Consider the following 16,725-nt stretch of genomic DNA (forward strand, 5'->3'; position numbering starts at 1 on the left):
CTTAAATGAATCTGGGAGTTACTGGAAGTTTAAAGTAGAAGAGTAATTTGACTTTTGAATTTTGCGGAGATCAGTCTGACAATATTGTAGAGACTAGAAAAAAAAAAATGGTAGAAAGGGAGAAAGATTTGGGAAAAAGGACAAGAGTTTGTGGGAATGAAGAAGAGTGTAAAGTTAAAATCATTTATGAACACATGGAATGTGAAGGGCTCTGTATACAGTAAAAGTGACGAATAAATCAAACAGAATTCTGCCTTCAAGAAAATTTCAGATTAATAGGAGAGAGAAAACACAATATAAATGATTATAAGGCTCAATATATTAAGTGCTTTGAGAGGCATGCTGGAGGGCCCAGAGGAAGGAGAGACCCCTTCAGATGGGTGTCCCTTATACAGTAGGTAGTTTATTGATGATTGTGACAATGCAGTGTTGGACAGGAGAAGCCTTAAGAATCGTATAAATGAACACTCTGGAACCTATGAGGAGCTAGCTCTGAGAAGCAATAAGCCTTATCAACTAACAAGGGTATGAATCCATGTATATGGATTAGTTGGGATCCAACTGAGAATAAGGTAATACAAATGTAACACAGAATAAAAGTAGGAAAAAGTCATATAGATTAAGCATGGGGAGAGGAGGCAAGGAGAAGGTTTTGAAGGCTTTGGATTTTGAGGCCAGTGTCAACTTGTTCTTTTTTTTTTTTTTTTTTTTTTTTTTTTTTGACAATATCTTGCTCTGTCGCCCAGGCTAGAGTGTAGTGGCGTGATCTTGGCTCTCTGCAACCTCCACCTCCTGGGTTTAAGTGATTCTTCTGCCTCAGCCTCCCGAGTAGCTGGGACTACAGGGACATGCCACCACAGCTAATTTTTGTATTTTTAGAGATGACATTTCACCATATTGGCCAGGCTGGTCTCGAACTCCTGACCTCGTGATCCACCTGCCTCGGCTTCTCAAAGTGCTGGGATTACAGGCATGAGCCACCATGCCCAGCTCAACTTGTTCTTTATCACTGGACATATTAATATGTGAGTCCTCACTTCCCACTTCTCATCCCCTCATTTTGGCATTTCCACTTTACTTTGTCATCCTTCTTCTACCTAAAGGAGACAAGTTGATATCCATTGCCTTAAAAAAATGTAGCACATCAGAAAGGGGGGGAAAATCTTCTTTTGATTTCTGAGTTACAAAAAACCTAATGGCTGATATGCACTCCAGAAGTCATAAATGAGTATGTTTTGTTTGGTTCACATCTTGTTTTGTTGCACACTGGATATCTTTAGACTGGGCTAAAGACTAGGTTGTCTTTAGTTCTTTACAGTTCTATATCTCATTTATTCCTGGCCCTTATCTATAAATTTATATTACCTGCTTGGTCCCCATGGGTATCTGAATTTGGAGCCTCTGGCACACATTGTACAGCAGGTTCGGAAGAATGCACAATAATGTATAAGCTTCCCGAGTCTTTCAGCATTATAGAAGTCACAGAAAACTTACTTGGATTCCAAGTAATTTCTATTTTGAGCCTTTGTTCCTCCAGGTGGCAGAGATGTAATCTTAGAACAAAGACTTAAAATAGAATTTACTTGGAATCTAGAAAAATAGAAAAAAATACATTTTGTGCACACATGAGTTTGTGGGCTATAATTCTACTGTTTCACTATCTGTCCTGCCAAAGTATGCACCAGGGTGTATACTTAACTAAAAGGTTCAGAGTCAGGAAAAAGAAAGATGAAATTAAAAATAAAGTATTGGGAAAGAAAAAAAAAGGAGGAGTAGGTTAAGAGAAGAGTGAGTTTTCATATTTCTACTCTCATTTGGGGAAAATAGTTAAAGTTTAGATATTGGGTCACCTGATATGAGTTAAGATTCTTGCTTTACATTGACTACATAGGCAAACTTGGCTAAACCATTTAACTCACTGAGCTCTATTTCCTAATTTGTAATGTAAGGATAGTAATATGTTTTTATTCCTACAGGGTTGTTGTTCCCACAGGGAATAATGACCTTGAAAGAGCCTTGAAAAATGAAAAAGCTTTACCATGGGAATTAATATTATCCAGAATTAATATTATCCAGAATTAATACTTGCCCAGTCTCAAGTATGTCTTTATCAGCAACGTGAGAACAGACTAATACAGTCTTGTATGTCTCATGGCTGTTTAATATGCACTCTCGGAGTCCTAAAGACAGTCACTGTCCTGACATACAATTCAACAAGTGATTCAAGGACAGAAACATGATGGAATCATTGTGTTTTGTACAGACTGAAAATCAGTCTACAAACAAATACCCCAGATTTAAGGAGAATTGATAGTAGTGGGCTGAGAATAAAAAAGTACCAACACTCATGGGAAAAGACTGATTTTTCTGTAGCTAAACTAATAAATCCTACAACTGATCTCCTTAGTTTACAGTGTGCTGATGCTATCAATTCACCAGAAATGAATCTATACATGAAAATGTATAATATGTCTTTTCAGTTTATGATGACAAAATCATTTTTCCAGGTTAAATATATTTGTGGTGGTAAAGGTTAAGTGGGATTATATTGAAGTGTATCTTTTTGGGACTAGGGGCCTCAAAATTTGGAGATTTCTGTACCTCATCATTAGTAGCCTTCACTAATATAGAGTAGCAGAGACAACAGAGAGAGGTGATGAGTGATGTGGGATACCAGGCCTTCACATAACAGGGTAAGATTGATTCTATCACACAGTCTAGGGGCACAGCCAACCTGGTTTTAGAAAGAAGTTTGATGCTGGGATTTTCTCTGTTGGTGGACTCTCAGATATGACCAAAAGGAAACTCCAGACTGTTCTGATATCCTGGAGGAATTTCTCACTTAGTAGAACTTTTTAGAAAAAGTAAAAGTCATGTGCTTTCCCAAAGTTTGAATCATAGTCTGTTGGCCATTAAAAAAAAGCATGCAACTAAGTCAGGAAACTTGGCACCTTTTCTCTCTTGATCATATGACCTTACAGAAGTCAATCATCCTGAGCTTGGAAATACAAAGTTGAACTAGTTGACTCTTTGATTGCAGGTAATAGTTATTAACTCAAGCTAATGTAAACAAAGGGATTCTATTATAGGGATGCCAGAGTGTCTCAAGGAACTCAAGTACAGTTGACCTTCAGGAGTGATTAGAACCAGGAATTTGAAATCTAGTAAGATTACTTTCTGACTTTCATCTTTGTATCTACTTTATTCATTCATAACTTCTCTCTTTCTCCCCACCTCCCTCTCCCTCTCCCCCTCCCTCCCTCTCCCTCTCCCTCTCCCTCCCCCTCCCTCCCTCCCTCCCTCCCCCTCTCCCCCCTCTCCTCTCCCCTCTCTCCCTCTCCCTCTCCCCCCTCTCTCTCCCCCTCCCTCTCCCTCCCTCTCTCTCCCTCTCCCTCTCCCTCTCTCTCCCTCTCCCTCTCCCTCTCCCAAGGGTGCACAATATAAGGAAGACCTTAGAGGCTTGGTCTGTCAGTGACATGAAAGTAAATTTTGGTCCTCTAGATGCCTCTCTTGCCTCACCTTAGGCTTGACCCTGATAGAGTGACTGGTGATCTCTGGGTCTCATTTCTAAGCTAGCAAGATGAAAACATCGTTGCCACATCTTGAATCTGAAATTCAGCTCTAATCCAATCAGCAATGGCACCTGGGTTCATGCCACAAGGTACATACATAGCTCCTGAGTGATCATAGCTCTGGGCTTTAGGAGACTATTCTCAGATAAAAAGGAACCACAACTTGGGAAGAAAGCCTCAAATCTTCAATCACAAATGTACTATATAAATATTTATTTCTATTACATTTTTGGTGCTATTTTATTCTGCCCCTTACGAACCTTATAACTCCTAAATAGGTGCATTGTATAATTTATTATATCAGTGTCGAAAGGATCCCTAAAGTTTTCATACACAGTTACTACCCTTGAGAGGCTCACTTGGGAGGATAAAACTAGATAAAGGATGCATGCTGAAGAGTGGTTATAGTAAGCAATTCAAATTAATTAACTATAAAAATAAAAGCTGTATTGGGCTAATGCATTGTACAGGAAGGAAGGGAGGGAGGGAAGAAGACCCGAGATTTTCCTTATAATGGAGCAGGGTACAAAATGGCCAATCAAATGTATATTGTAGTCTCTTTACTACAAACAACATTGGCATTTATAACTCTATTAGAAAAGCATAATAGCAAAGACAAGAGCATGAAGTTTTATTTTCTCTTAAAAAAAAACCAAACAATGGAAAATCTGCAAAGAGCTAGAGGTCTAACAATGGCAGATAGGGATGAGAGACTAAAAGAAAAACAACAACAAGGACCATAACAGAGTGCGTGTTTACGTAATTCTGTGCCCATACCCATACCCAACAGGTGGGGCTGAAAAGCAGTGTTGTTTCAGACGCTTTGTCATGTATTATCCCCCTGGGCTCCTAACACCTTGTAAAAATAGGTCACACAGGTATTATTTCCACTGAAGAATTAAACCTTAATGTACTGAAAACCATAAAACTAAGATTTACTAGTGTTATAATGGATAAAACAGGAGGCTGCGGTGTCAGATATAGCTTGAATTCCCACTTCTACCAACTACTTGTGAGACTTGGAGCATGCCATATAACCCGTTTCCTCATCTGTAAAACGAGAACAATGAGTACTTTCTGCATGTCTCTCCCTCCTCCAAAAGTTCTGCATATTTTTCACTAAGTTCCCAGAAGTTTAATTTGGTCAGACCCAATATAAACCTTGCCTTGACATTTTCTTGGAATTGAATTCTCCAATTTAAAGTCTTCTCTCTCACTACAGGGGTTGAGGCACCACTTGCTCCCTTGCCAGTTGTCAATGTTCCAGCTGTCAGCCACCCCAGCAAGTGCCCTTGCAGATGATCCAGTGCATATCCAATTAACAGGCTTGCCCCCATCCCAGGTGGTGACTCTGAAGGCCTCGCTGAAGGATGAGAAGGGGAATCTGTTCTGGTCCCTGGCCTTCTGCAGAGCTAATGAGGCTGGTGAGGTGGATCTGGAGCAGGCTCCCGCATTTGGAGGTGACTACATGGGGGTACATCCAATGGACCTCTTTTGGTCTCTGAAGCCTGAGAAGCCTTTCCGGAGGCTGCTCAAACATGATGTGATGAACAGCCCCTTTTGGGTCAGTCTGGACCTATATGACTCCATTTATTTTCAAGATTCAGTCACTGTTCAGCCCAAGGCCAGCCAGACTGTGCAGCGCTGTTTCTCAGGCCCTGGGGTGCAGAGGAAGCAGATCCGAGAAGGTTGAGTGCGAGGAGCCCTTTTTCTCCCTCCAGGTGAAACTAATCTTTGGTGATACAGAAATCACTGTTAATGTGTATTAGTTCGTTTTCATGCTGCTGATAAAGGCATACCCGAAAGTGGGAACAAAAAGAGATTTAATTGCTCCACATGGCTGGGGAGGTCTCATAATCATGGTGGAGGGCGAGAGGCACTTCTTACATGGCAGCAACAAGACAGAATGAGGAAGAAGCAACAGCAGAAACCTCTGATAAAACCATCAGATCTCGTGAGACTTATTCACTATTACGAGAATAGCACGGGAAAGACTAGCCCCTATGATTCAATTACCTTGCCCTGGGTCCCTCCCAATTGTATCTCCCAGAATTCCTTCTTTGACTCTGGGAATTCTGGGAAATACGATTCAAGTTGAGGTTTGGCTGGGGACACAGCCAAACCATATCATAATGGAAATAAAAACAACAACAAATTGTATCAAATTATTAAAAAACCGGTATTTCCCATAAAGTTTTAAAACTAATATGCTAGTGTGTGTGTGTGTGTGTGTAATTTTGCTCACCTTATATTTTTGCAGCTATTTGACCCTTTTTTCACTCTTGCTGATCCCATTCTCTTCTCTCTTTGCACTCTCAGGGGAAGGCCCTTTCCCAGGAGTCATCGATTTGTTTGGGGGCATTGGGGGCCTAATAGAATTTCCGGCCAGTCTTTTGGCTTCCCATGGTTTTGCAGTGCTGGCATTAGCATATTTTGCCTAGGAAGACTTGCCTGACAAACTGCAGGAGGTGGACTTGTAATATTTTGAGACCGGGCGCAGTGGCTCAAGCCTGTAATCCCAGCACTTTGGGAGGCCGAGACGGGCGGATTACAAGGTCAGGAGATCGAGACCATCCTGGCTAACACGGTGAAACCCTGTCTCTACTAAAAAAATACAAAACAAAAAAATTAGCCGGGGGAGGTGGCGGGCGCCTGTAGTCCCAGCTACTCGGGAGGCTGAGGCAGGAGAATGGCGTGAACCCGGGAGGCGGAGCTTGCAGTGAACCGAGATCCGGCCACTGAACTCCAGCCTGGGTGACAGAGTGAGACTCCGTCTTCAAAAAAAAAAAAAAAAAAAAAAAAAAAAATTTTTTTTGAGGAAGCTGCCAACTTGCTACTAGCTCATCCTAAGGTATTTAAAACACTTTACATTTTACCTTGGACAACTACAAAAAAACAAAATCACCAATGTCTGCTCTGTTTTACCAACTTGTGCAGACTTGGACACAGCACAGCTGACAGTTAAATGGGGATGGTAATAGCTGCCTTGTAAGATTTTTGAGTTGAATTGTGATCAGTTTTGTGCTTATTGGCACATAGAAGACAATAAATGGTGGACATAATATGATTATTTTTTAGTGGAAAAAAACCAAGATGTCTTTCATTGGAAGTGTTTGTAACTTATTCATAAGGTTCTCTTCAATGCTTTACTGCCACTCATCTCAAATCATGAATTATCTGATTTGACATGTTTTCAAACTTCAGTGATTATCTCTGCAGGGGGATAATGCTGTAGTAAGTCACACTGAAGAGTCCTGAAACTAAGATCAGGACAAAGGTACAAGATCAAGTTGGGAGTATTGGCAAAACTGACTTGACTGCATTGTCTGACTAGCTGAATTAGCTTTTTAGTTAGTTTCAGAGCTAGGGGCAGAGTGAAGCATAGAGTAAGTGTCCAATGCCAAGAGCCAGGCTAGAGAAAGGAACCTGAAAAGGAAGGGTCATTTTAGCACTCTTCGTCAAGTGTGTCCTTCTACGATTGCAAATGTAGTTCCGGACCAGTGGCCACAGCATCACCTGGAAGCCTTCAGAAATGCAGCATCTCATTTTCCATCCCTGAAACAGCAAACTGCATATTAACAAGATCCTCAGGTGATTCTTATGCACATTAATGATTGAGAAGGACTGGAATAATAACATGAACCTAGCTTCTTCTAAGAGGTAAATGTTAGTTGAACTAGGATCTATTCTCTTGAGGAGTTCCAAAGTACTGATATTTGTGCTAATGATTAAGAAGAGAGACCAGGCTCAGTGGCTCACACCTGTAATCCCAGCACTTTGGGAGGCTGAGGTGGGCAGATCACAAGGTCAGGAGTTTGAGACCAGCCTGGCCAATATGGTGAAACCCCATCTCTACTAAAAATACAAAAATTAGCCAGGCGTGTTGGCAGACACCTGTAGTCCCAGCTACTCAGGAGGCTGAGGCAGGAGAAATGCTTGAACCTGGGAGGCAGAGGTTACAGTGAGCCGAGATCGGGCCACTGCACTCCAGTCTGGGAGACAAAGTGAGACTCTGTCTCCGGAAAAAAAAAAATAGAAACCCAGAAATAGATATCACGATATCAAGTATCAGGGTTGGTATTCTACTAAGTTTAACTTACTGTTTTGCAGATCAAAATGTTCAAATGTCAGTCATTTCTTATGGATCAACTTAATAATGGTAAAACAGTACTGGCTTACATTTGTCGAGTGACTATTAGACTGTATACTAAACATTTTATATGCAGTCTCATGTAACATTCACAATAGCCTTATGAAGTATTATCAACAACAACCTCCTAGATGAGAAAGCATATTTAAAGTAATGTGTCAAAACTACATAGGCAGTAAGTGACAGATATAATCTGATAATGTCCTTGCTCCAAACCATTAAATTATCTTTGACTTCCTCAAATGTTTTATTCTCTTCCACCCCAACCCTGGAGAGCCTTGACTCTTCTCAAGGAGAGATAGGATATGTTTCCTATTGGGGCATTATCAACATCTTCATCTTTAGCGTTGAGAAAACATGTGTAATTTTTCTAGGCTTATTTGGGTCTTTTTAAAAGATTGCCTAAAAAGAATTAAATCCCAACTAAAATGTTTTCAATTTTTTTTTTCCATTTCAGATTTAACTATTTGTGAAATTAGTCTGAGGAAGAAAAGTCAACTGCAAATATTCAACTTAGATTTAGATTCAGGGGATAAGCTTCAATTTCCACCTCTGCCCCTTGATAATGTTGTGGCCTTAAGCAAATCTTTTAAGTTTCTTGAATCCAGTTTGGCTATTAGAAAGACCAACTGAGATAATGTGTGTATAGCAGTTAGCATAAACTCTGAAAAAATCCACTTTGTTATCTTTGCCCATCTATTTTCTTCCCTCTCTCCCCAAGTCTTCAACCAATCACAAAGTGTTTTAGGTTCTACTCCTGTCTTTCTCAATACATCACACCGTCTTCATCCTCCTTGAGAGTGTTTTAGCCTACTAATCAGTTTCCTACTTCCAGTTACAGCCATCTTCCTTCACTCCCTCGTTCATTAATCACACAGATGTTTCCCAATTTCCTTGGGGGACATTTTACAGTGTCAGATTCTTGGGCCCACTCATACCTATGGGAACAGACACTGGAAAAATTGAGTTTCAGGAAGCTCAAATTAAAATAAAAATCAGATGATTCTGATGACAGGAAGTGCTGGGGGTACAATTGTGAGCAAAATAAGCAAACTAGGTCTTCATGTACTTGTCGTTGTCTGTCCAGAGTGCCTTTCCTTTCCCCCCTCATCTTTCAGACTTTTCATGTCCCCTCAGCTCCCTCAGTCTACCAGAGAATTAATGATTCTCCTCTATGAGCTACTACCTTTTTCTATTGTTACTACAATTCAATTATTTCTTGAATCCAAGCCTTTTGTCTTTATACTCTCATTGCTTTCAGGATTAGCCCTTGAATATGGAGGTAATATATGGGCAAAATCTTTGTAGCTATAAAATGCTATTTAAATGTGAATTCCACTTACATAATATTTGAGAGAACCTGAAAAATGCCCCCCCTTTTTTTTTCTGGCTAGAGACAAGAATTTTGTTCTTCAGAAAGCTTACCTGGCTCTATTCTTGTAATGCCAAGCATCGCTGGTGTGTTAGACTCTTTTTGCCTTTACAAAACTTTACCATTGATGAAGAGTGTTTATTTCCATTGTTTCACTTGATCCTCATAACAACCTCCCAAGGTCAGTAATAGTATCATCCCTACAAGACAATAAAGGTTAGTGAGGGTAAGTGGGTAACATTCTCAGTCCCAGGAGCTGGTAAATCTGAGTGCCAAGACTCGACCTTCTTTGATTCTTTCCATCATACTTGTTTATTGGCATGCCCGGACATTTCTTTCTCAGCTTGTGACCTGCAATAGATTTCACTTTGTTTTGTGCTTCAGTTCCAAAGGCCAGGAATTGGACTGATCTCCGTGTGCAAAGGTGCCGAGATTGGCTTGGCTATGGCCTGCTACCTGAAGCAGGTGGTGGCTACTGTCTGCATTAACGGGCCCAACACCAGCTTTGAAGTTCCACTCAGATACGAGGATCTGATTGTGACACCCATCAGTTCAGCTCAGCTCAGGAGCGCCTGCAGGTCTACCTCTCTGAAGCTGTGCGCTTCCGCCCCTGTAAGGGAGACCCCCGAGATGAGCTCCATCAGCAGAATGTGCTTCCTGTTGAAAAGGCTAGGGGATGGATTCTTTTCATCATCGGAGAGAGTGAGGAATGCCTGGATAGCAAAGCGTGCGCTGAGCAGGCCGTGGACCAGCTGCAGAGCCATGGCAAAAGCAGCGGGAGGATGCTGGTGTACCTCGGGGAAGGCCACCTCCTAGAATCGCCCTATGTTCCCCTGTGCTTTGCGTCCTGGAACCTGGGCATTTCCAGGCCCTTGCTCTGGGGAGGAGACCCTGCTGCTCATGCGGCAGCCCAGGAGCATGCCTTGGGGGACATCCAGAAATTCTTCAGGTAACACCTCATTAAGACCAGAAGCAAACTCTGAGCAAAGGCTGATTGATGATGGGTTGAACAGAGGCTGGAGTGCGGGTGGGAGGATAACGAGGATAAGGCAAGAATGCAATGGGGAGAGGGGGCTCTCCTAGTTTGACTAGATTCACAGTCATCTTGAATCAACTGGAAGGAGGTCAGACAAAAATCAAAGGACCGGGCACACATTCATGGGAAGTATTTCTCATAAATTGTTATGTGTTTCAAATTTTTGCAAATTGAATCCTAGTTTATACGAACTAAGGCACATTTTTATTTCAAAATGGTGATACCCTTGCAAATTGTTTTATTGTTTGTTTTTGTTGTTGAGACAGAGTCACTTTCATTCACCCAGGCTGGAGTGCAGTGGCAGGATCATGGCTTATTGTAGCCTCGAACTCGCAGGCTTAAGCTATCTTTCCACTTCAGCCTCCTGAGTCACTGTGACTGCAGGTGTGTATCACCAAGCCCAGCTAATTTTTTTTTTTTTTTGGAGAGACAGGATCTGGTTAGGCTGACCTCGAGTAATCTTCTCGCCTCTGCCCCCCAAAGTTCTGAGATTAAAGGCATAAGCCACTACACCTGGCCCCTTGCAAACTGAATAATCTTTTATACCCCAGTCAGCAATACCCTGGGCCCAGGCATTGCCAATCTAGATAAATTCCCCAGAACCTCCAAGTTACTGACAGAAATATTTTCTGTTTAAACGATTTTGAATTGTGTTTCTGACACTTGATATGAAAAGTTCTAAAACCACCATTAAGTATAATGCTTGCTATAGATTTCCAGTAGAGTCTTAATTGTTTTTAGAATAGTGATGCTTCTATTTATTTCTAAAATGTATATTTACCATTGTAATAAAATTGAATTTTATTAAATGCCTTTGTGGCATTTATTAAAATTAAATGTTAATATTTTTAAAGCTGTTAGAACAGTGCGTGGCACACAGCAATTACTATTCTAGAGTTCACCATTATTATTTTCATAAAGATTTCTTTCTCCCGTCTGTTAGTGAGGTGAATTACATTCATTTATTAATGGACTCATTTTTCTTTTTTTTTCTTTTCTTTTTTTTTTTTTTTTTGAGATGGAGTCTAGGTCCGTTGCCCAGGCTGGAGTGTAGTGGCACAATCTTGGCTCACTGAAAGCTCCGCCTCCCGGGTTCACGCCATTCTCCTGCCTCAACCTCCCGAGTAGCTGGAACTACAGGCGCCCGCCACCATGCCTGGCTAATTTTGTTTGTTTGTTTGTTTTTTGTATTTTTAGTATAGACAGGGTTTCATTGTGTTAGCCAGGATGGTCTCGATCTCCTGATCTCGTGATCTGCCGGCCTTGGCTTCCCAAAGTGCTGGGTTTACAGGCGTGAGCCACCACGTCTAGCCCAATGGACTCATTTTCTTATGTGTCTAATTTTAATAGATGAATTTCTTATATTGATTAATGTGGATTTTAAAATTTGTTTTAGAGCCACTCTGGTCATTTATATTTTTTCAGAATTTCATCCATATTTTCTAGAGCACATTTTTCTCTTTACAATTTTTGACATGGCCCTTATTGTTTATATGCATGTTTTCTTTTTCTTCTCAGCCTGATTTGCCAAATATTTCTCTTTTATTTATCTTTTCCAGGGACAGTTTTTGGTTTATTTATTGGTCAAATTGTTTTTTTACTGATTCATTGATCTCCGATTTTTAGAAATAAGTTATTTTCTGCTGCCACTTTTGTATTTTTTCTTGCTTTGTGATATGCAGTGCTCTCATTTCATGAGTTTCTAAAAAAGTTCTAATTTACTTTTTGTTCTGTTTAAACCCAAGAGTAATTGTGCAAAAGTACAAAGTACTATCCTGTAAATAACTTGCCTTTACTAGGAGGAGGGGAGGAATGTGACTTTGCAATGAAGGAATCAAATTATCACCATCTGAACTCACCACTTAAATTTAGCATCTATAATAGGGGTCAGTGACATACACTTCATGATGGGACGTAAGGTGGAGGACCCAGCACTGCTTAGAGCTACTCCTAACGACAGTTTCAGGAGTAGTGAAACTAATCCTAGGAGTAGGCTTGAAACTAATCAAGCCTTTAATAATTAATTAATAATTACTATGGTATCTGGAGAACAAGGTAAATGGCCCTACAAGTTAACAAATCCAGATTATGGGTCATTTATGGGACAACTGCCTTGTTTCTTCAACAAGTTAAATGTGTGAAGAAAAGAAAGGCTAGAATGGGCTGGGGCAATTCACTTCAGAACTAAAGGAGACTTGAGACATATCAACAAAATGAGATGTGTGGCCATGGTTTGAATAAAGTAACTGTAAAAAGACATTTTGGGGATAATTAGAGAAATTTGAATATGGACTGGATATTCAATGATACTAAGGAATTGTTATTATCTTGTTAGGTGTAATAATACTATTGTGGTTATGTAAAAAGTCACTAGAGATGTGTTCTGACATATTTAGCATAATAGAGTCATGATATCTGGTAATTTAAAGTACTATGGAAATATGGCAAAATGTGAATAATTATTAAGTTTAGATGATGGGTGTTGTCAAGTTTGTTATATTATCTCTGTTTTCATGTGTGCCTGCAATTTTTCATAATAAAAAGTTAAAAGAGATATAATCAAGATATTTACCTTTCTGTCCCAAAAGACAAGAATATTAGTATGTACTACATCTTTTTCTCCATGGCATTCCCCATTAATTTCAGATTTTTTTAAACAATAATAACTATGCTTTAATAATTTACTTGCTCTTTCTTTTTATATATACAGCAATAACCTTGGCATCCTTGCTCTTTCTTACAATTCATTTTTAAGAAATTCTTGGCTTTATTTTTATTTTGCCATTTGTTCAAAGTATAAGCTCACATAATTCCCTAAAAGATTCATATTCATTTGAATCTCAGTACATCTGAAAATGACTATATTTTGCTCTGACATGTTAATGATAATTTTTATAGATGAAGAATTTGATGTTAACAATTATTTTCCTTCAGCACTTTGGGGTTTTTTTTGTTTGGTCACAATTTTTGCCAATGAGAAGTCTGATTCTTGTTACTTTGTGGGATTTTTTTCTCTCTCTCTGGAAGCTTTTTACAATTTTCTCTTTGTTCTGAAATTTCATTAAGATATGACTAAGGGTAGGTTTATTAGTACTCTTTAAATTTATCTTGACTGGCACTATATGGCCTATTTAAAACTCAAAACGTGTTTCTCTGTTATAGTTTGAATGTATGTCGCCCCTCCCAATTTCAGGTGTTGAAACTTAATGTAACGTAATGTAATGTAATACACATTAAGTTTCAACACCTGAAATTGGGAGGGGCGACATACAATGTAATAGTATTAACAGCTGAGGCCTTTAAGAAGTGATTAGGCCATGAGCCTTCCTCCCTTGTGGATGAGATTAGGGTTCTTATAAAAGGAGGCTTCATGGAGCTTTTGGACTTTTTGCTTTCTGCCACATAAAGACACGGTGTTCCTTCCGTTGAGGACTCAGCAACAAGGCCCCATCTTGGAAACAGAGCAGCCCTCACCAGACAACTGAACCTGCTGGCACCTTGATTTTCGACTCCCATCTTCTAGAACTGTGAGAAATACTTTTCTCTGTTTTATTAAGCACCCAGTCGCATGTATTCTGTTATAGCAGCACAAATGGACCAAGACAATCTGTCTTCAGCTTTAGGACATTTTCTTCTGTTAATTATCTGACCACTTCACCTTTTCCATTTTTTCTGCTCCTCCCTTGGAACTCCTATTAAGAGGATTTTGGAGCTTCTGGATTCATTCTCCGTGAATATTAAAATTTTCCCTTACTCTTCTACTTTCCCCTCCTGCATTCTTGGAGAATTTTACAATTTAACTGTTCAACCCACTAACTTGTTCTTAAGCTGTGTTTAATCTATTTGGCTAATCTCTTGGGTTTTATTTTGATGATCATTTTTGATTTTCATGTTCTATAATTGGATCTGATTCTTAAAATCTGTTCTTGTTTTATAGATGTGCCATCCTATCTTATTCCTCCTTTTACCCATGGTTTTCATGAATACATCCAGGTTCTATTTTGGGTATTGTCATTATACTTAAAAAACAAAATGAACTGGAGTCCCCTCGTTGGGATCAGCACCACGCAGGCCTTACTTTTCAGGGATCTGATTTCAGCAAAATAAAATGTGTTTTTTTCAGCTTTCTTCTTTGCAAGGCTCTACTGGGATCTTGGCTTCCGGATGTGCCTTGTAAGCTTGACTTAATTTTACCAAATGTACAGAAATTAGTTTCAAGGTTGTCACGCTTAACTTAAATCCCTCAAATGATGAATTAATTCCACAAGTGGTGACTGGTTAGTCAGTTATCCCTAGTTATGGACCTCATCGGGCCCAGGCCCTGAACCAGGGAAACCTTCACCAGACGATGGACAGCTGTGGTAGAGCTGCACCTGCTCGTCCACACACTTAAACCTCATTGACGCTGAAGGACAAAAAAATGCCAAGATGAGAAAACACCTGACCGCACAATCCCTACAAAGACAGAAAGAAACTTTTGGCTGCCAAGAGGGGGAATAAAAAGGGGGCATATTTTGTATAGAAATACATAAAAGAAATCTGTCTACTTTAGTGAGTCTGGATTTATCCAATCCTGAAATATTAAAAAACATTACCTGAAGTTGAAAAAAACTTTTGTCCTTATAGGACAATTCAATAGAGAAATTACTTTGTATAACAACATTAAACATCATCCCAAAGGAAGAGTTGTTCTCTGTTCCAAAGAACTTGAAGTAAATTGATAGATGGACGTTCCATTAAGGTTAGTAGGGAAATATAAGCACATCTTTCTTTTAAAGAGAAAGAGATGCTTTTGAGGAAAGGAGCTTTACCCTCACCCTCCCCTCTACTGATCACATGGGTTTACTTGACTTCATAGGAAAGCCACAAAATGTAACTTTTTGTTGATGCTGACACACGGGATACCAAAATGACAAGCCAGGATGAGGACAGGCACCAGTTTGGGGAGGTGCAAAAGTTAATTTTCCTGGCAGAGTCATTTCTAGTGTTAGAAGTGTATGTGGTGTTGCCTGGGTTTCCATGAGAAGTAAAACTATTAAGAGTCAATGGGCTAGAGAGTAAATCCAAATTCAATTTATTTTCCTTTCCAGCTTTTCATGTATCACCGGCCTTCTGTGAGTTGGGGGAATGAGATTTGGGAAAGTGTTCTCTAGGAAGAAAGTGTTATTGAAAGCTATGATCCCACCACATACAATCGGGTCTCAAACTCTGTTGAGTCTGCCTCCCAGATATTTTTCATATCTTTCCAACCCATGTTCTCTTTATCATTACTGCCACTACCCTACATCAATCATAATCATGTTTAGTCCAACACAATATCCTCTTAATTGATCATCTCACTTCTCTTGATTGCCTCCAACCCATTCTACACACAGATGTAGCCCCGAGGGACCCTTTAAAAATACAAATCTATGCCATTCTCCTGTTTACTGAGGGCTTCTTATCATTTTAGGATAAATTCAAAGTCCATAACAAGTCCTCCAAGATCTCTGATCTTCAGTATCATTAACGTCTCTTTCCCATTCACTCACCAGCCGGCTTCAGTTCTTCACATATATAAAGCTCTTTCCTGCCCCAAGGCTTTTGTATGTGCTGTTACCTTGGTCTAATATGCCTTTCCTTAGGGCTTCTGTCTGATTACCTCCTTATTTTAAATAGCCCAACATGTATGTCACTTCTGTAGAGAAGCCGTACCTGACAACCCTATCTTCCCTATCTAAATCGGGAGTCCCTTAAAAACATTTATATATTAATTATTTTGTGTTGGTTCTCCTTTTCTCCCACTCGACTCTAAGCTTTGTAAGGGCAAGAAATAGATCTGCTTATTTTGTTGTGTATCTCCAGTTCTTCACATGATCTTAGCACATAATAGATGCTCATTAAGTACTTATTGAATAAGTGAATGCACCTATCAATCCTGGAACAATCTGGATCAAGAATGAGGATGTGAGCAAGGGATTTGGTATTTATTAAAAAATCCCTATAGTAGTATGGGGGATGATAGTAAATGACATGCTAGTTCTAGTACATGTCTTGAATTCAACAGAGCATGTTGTGGGAAGCCAGGGACCCCAAATGGAGGGACCGGCTGGAGCCACGACAGAGGAATATAAATTGTGAAGATTTCATGGACATTTATCAGTTCCCAAATAATACTTTTATAATTTCTTATGCCTGTAATCTCTTAATCCTGTTATCTTTGTAAGCTGAGGATATATGTCACCTCAGGACCACTGTGATAATTGTGTTAACTATACAAATTGATTGTAAAACATGTGTGAACAATATGAAATCAGTGTACCTTGAAAAAGAACAGAATAACAGTAATTTTGAGGGAACAAGGGAAGACAACCATAAGGTCTGACTGCCTGGGGGGTCGAGTAAAAAGAGCCACATTTTTCTTCTTGCAGAGAGTCTATAAATGGATGTGCAAGTAGGAGAGAAATTGCTAAATTCTTTTCCTAGCAAGGAATGTTAATACCCTGGGAAAAGGATGCATTCCTCGGGGGAGGTCTATAAATGGCTGCTCTGTGAATGTCTGTCTTATGCAGTTAAGATAAGAACTGAGATACTCCCTGGTCCCCTGCAGTACCCT

This window comes from Macaca thibetana, chromosome 15 (assembly GCF_024542745.1).
Source record: "Macaca thibetana thibetana isolate TM-01 chromosome 15, ASM2454274v1, whole genome shotgun sequence".
Taxonomy (NCBI): domain Eukaryota; kingdom Metazoa; phylum Chordata; class Mammalia; order Primates; family Cercopithecidae; genus Macaca; species Macaca thibetana.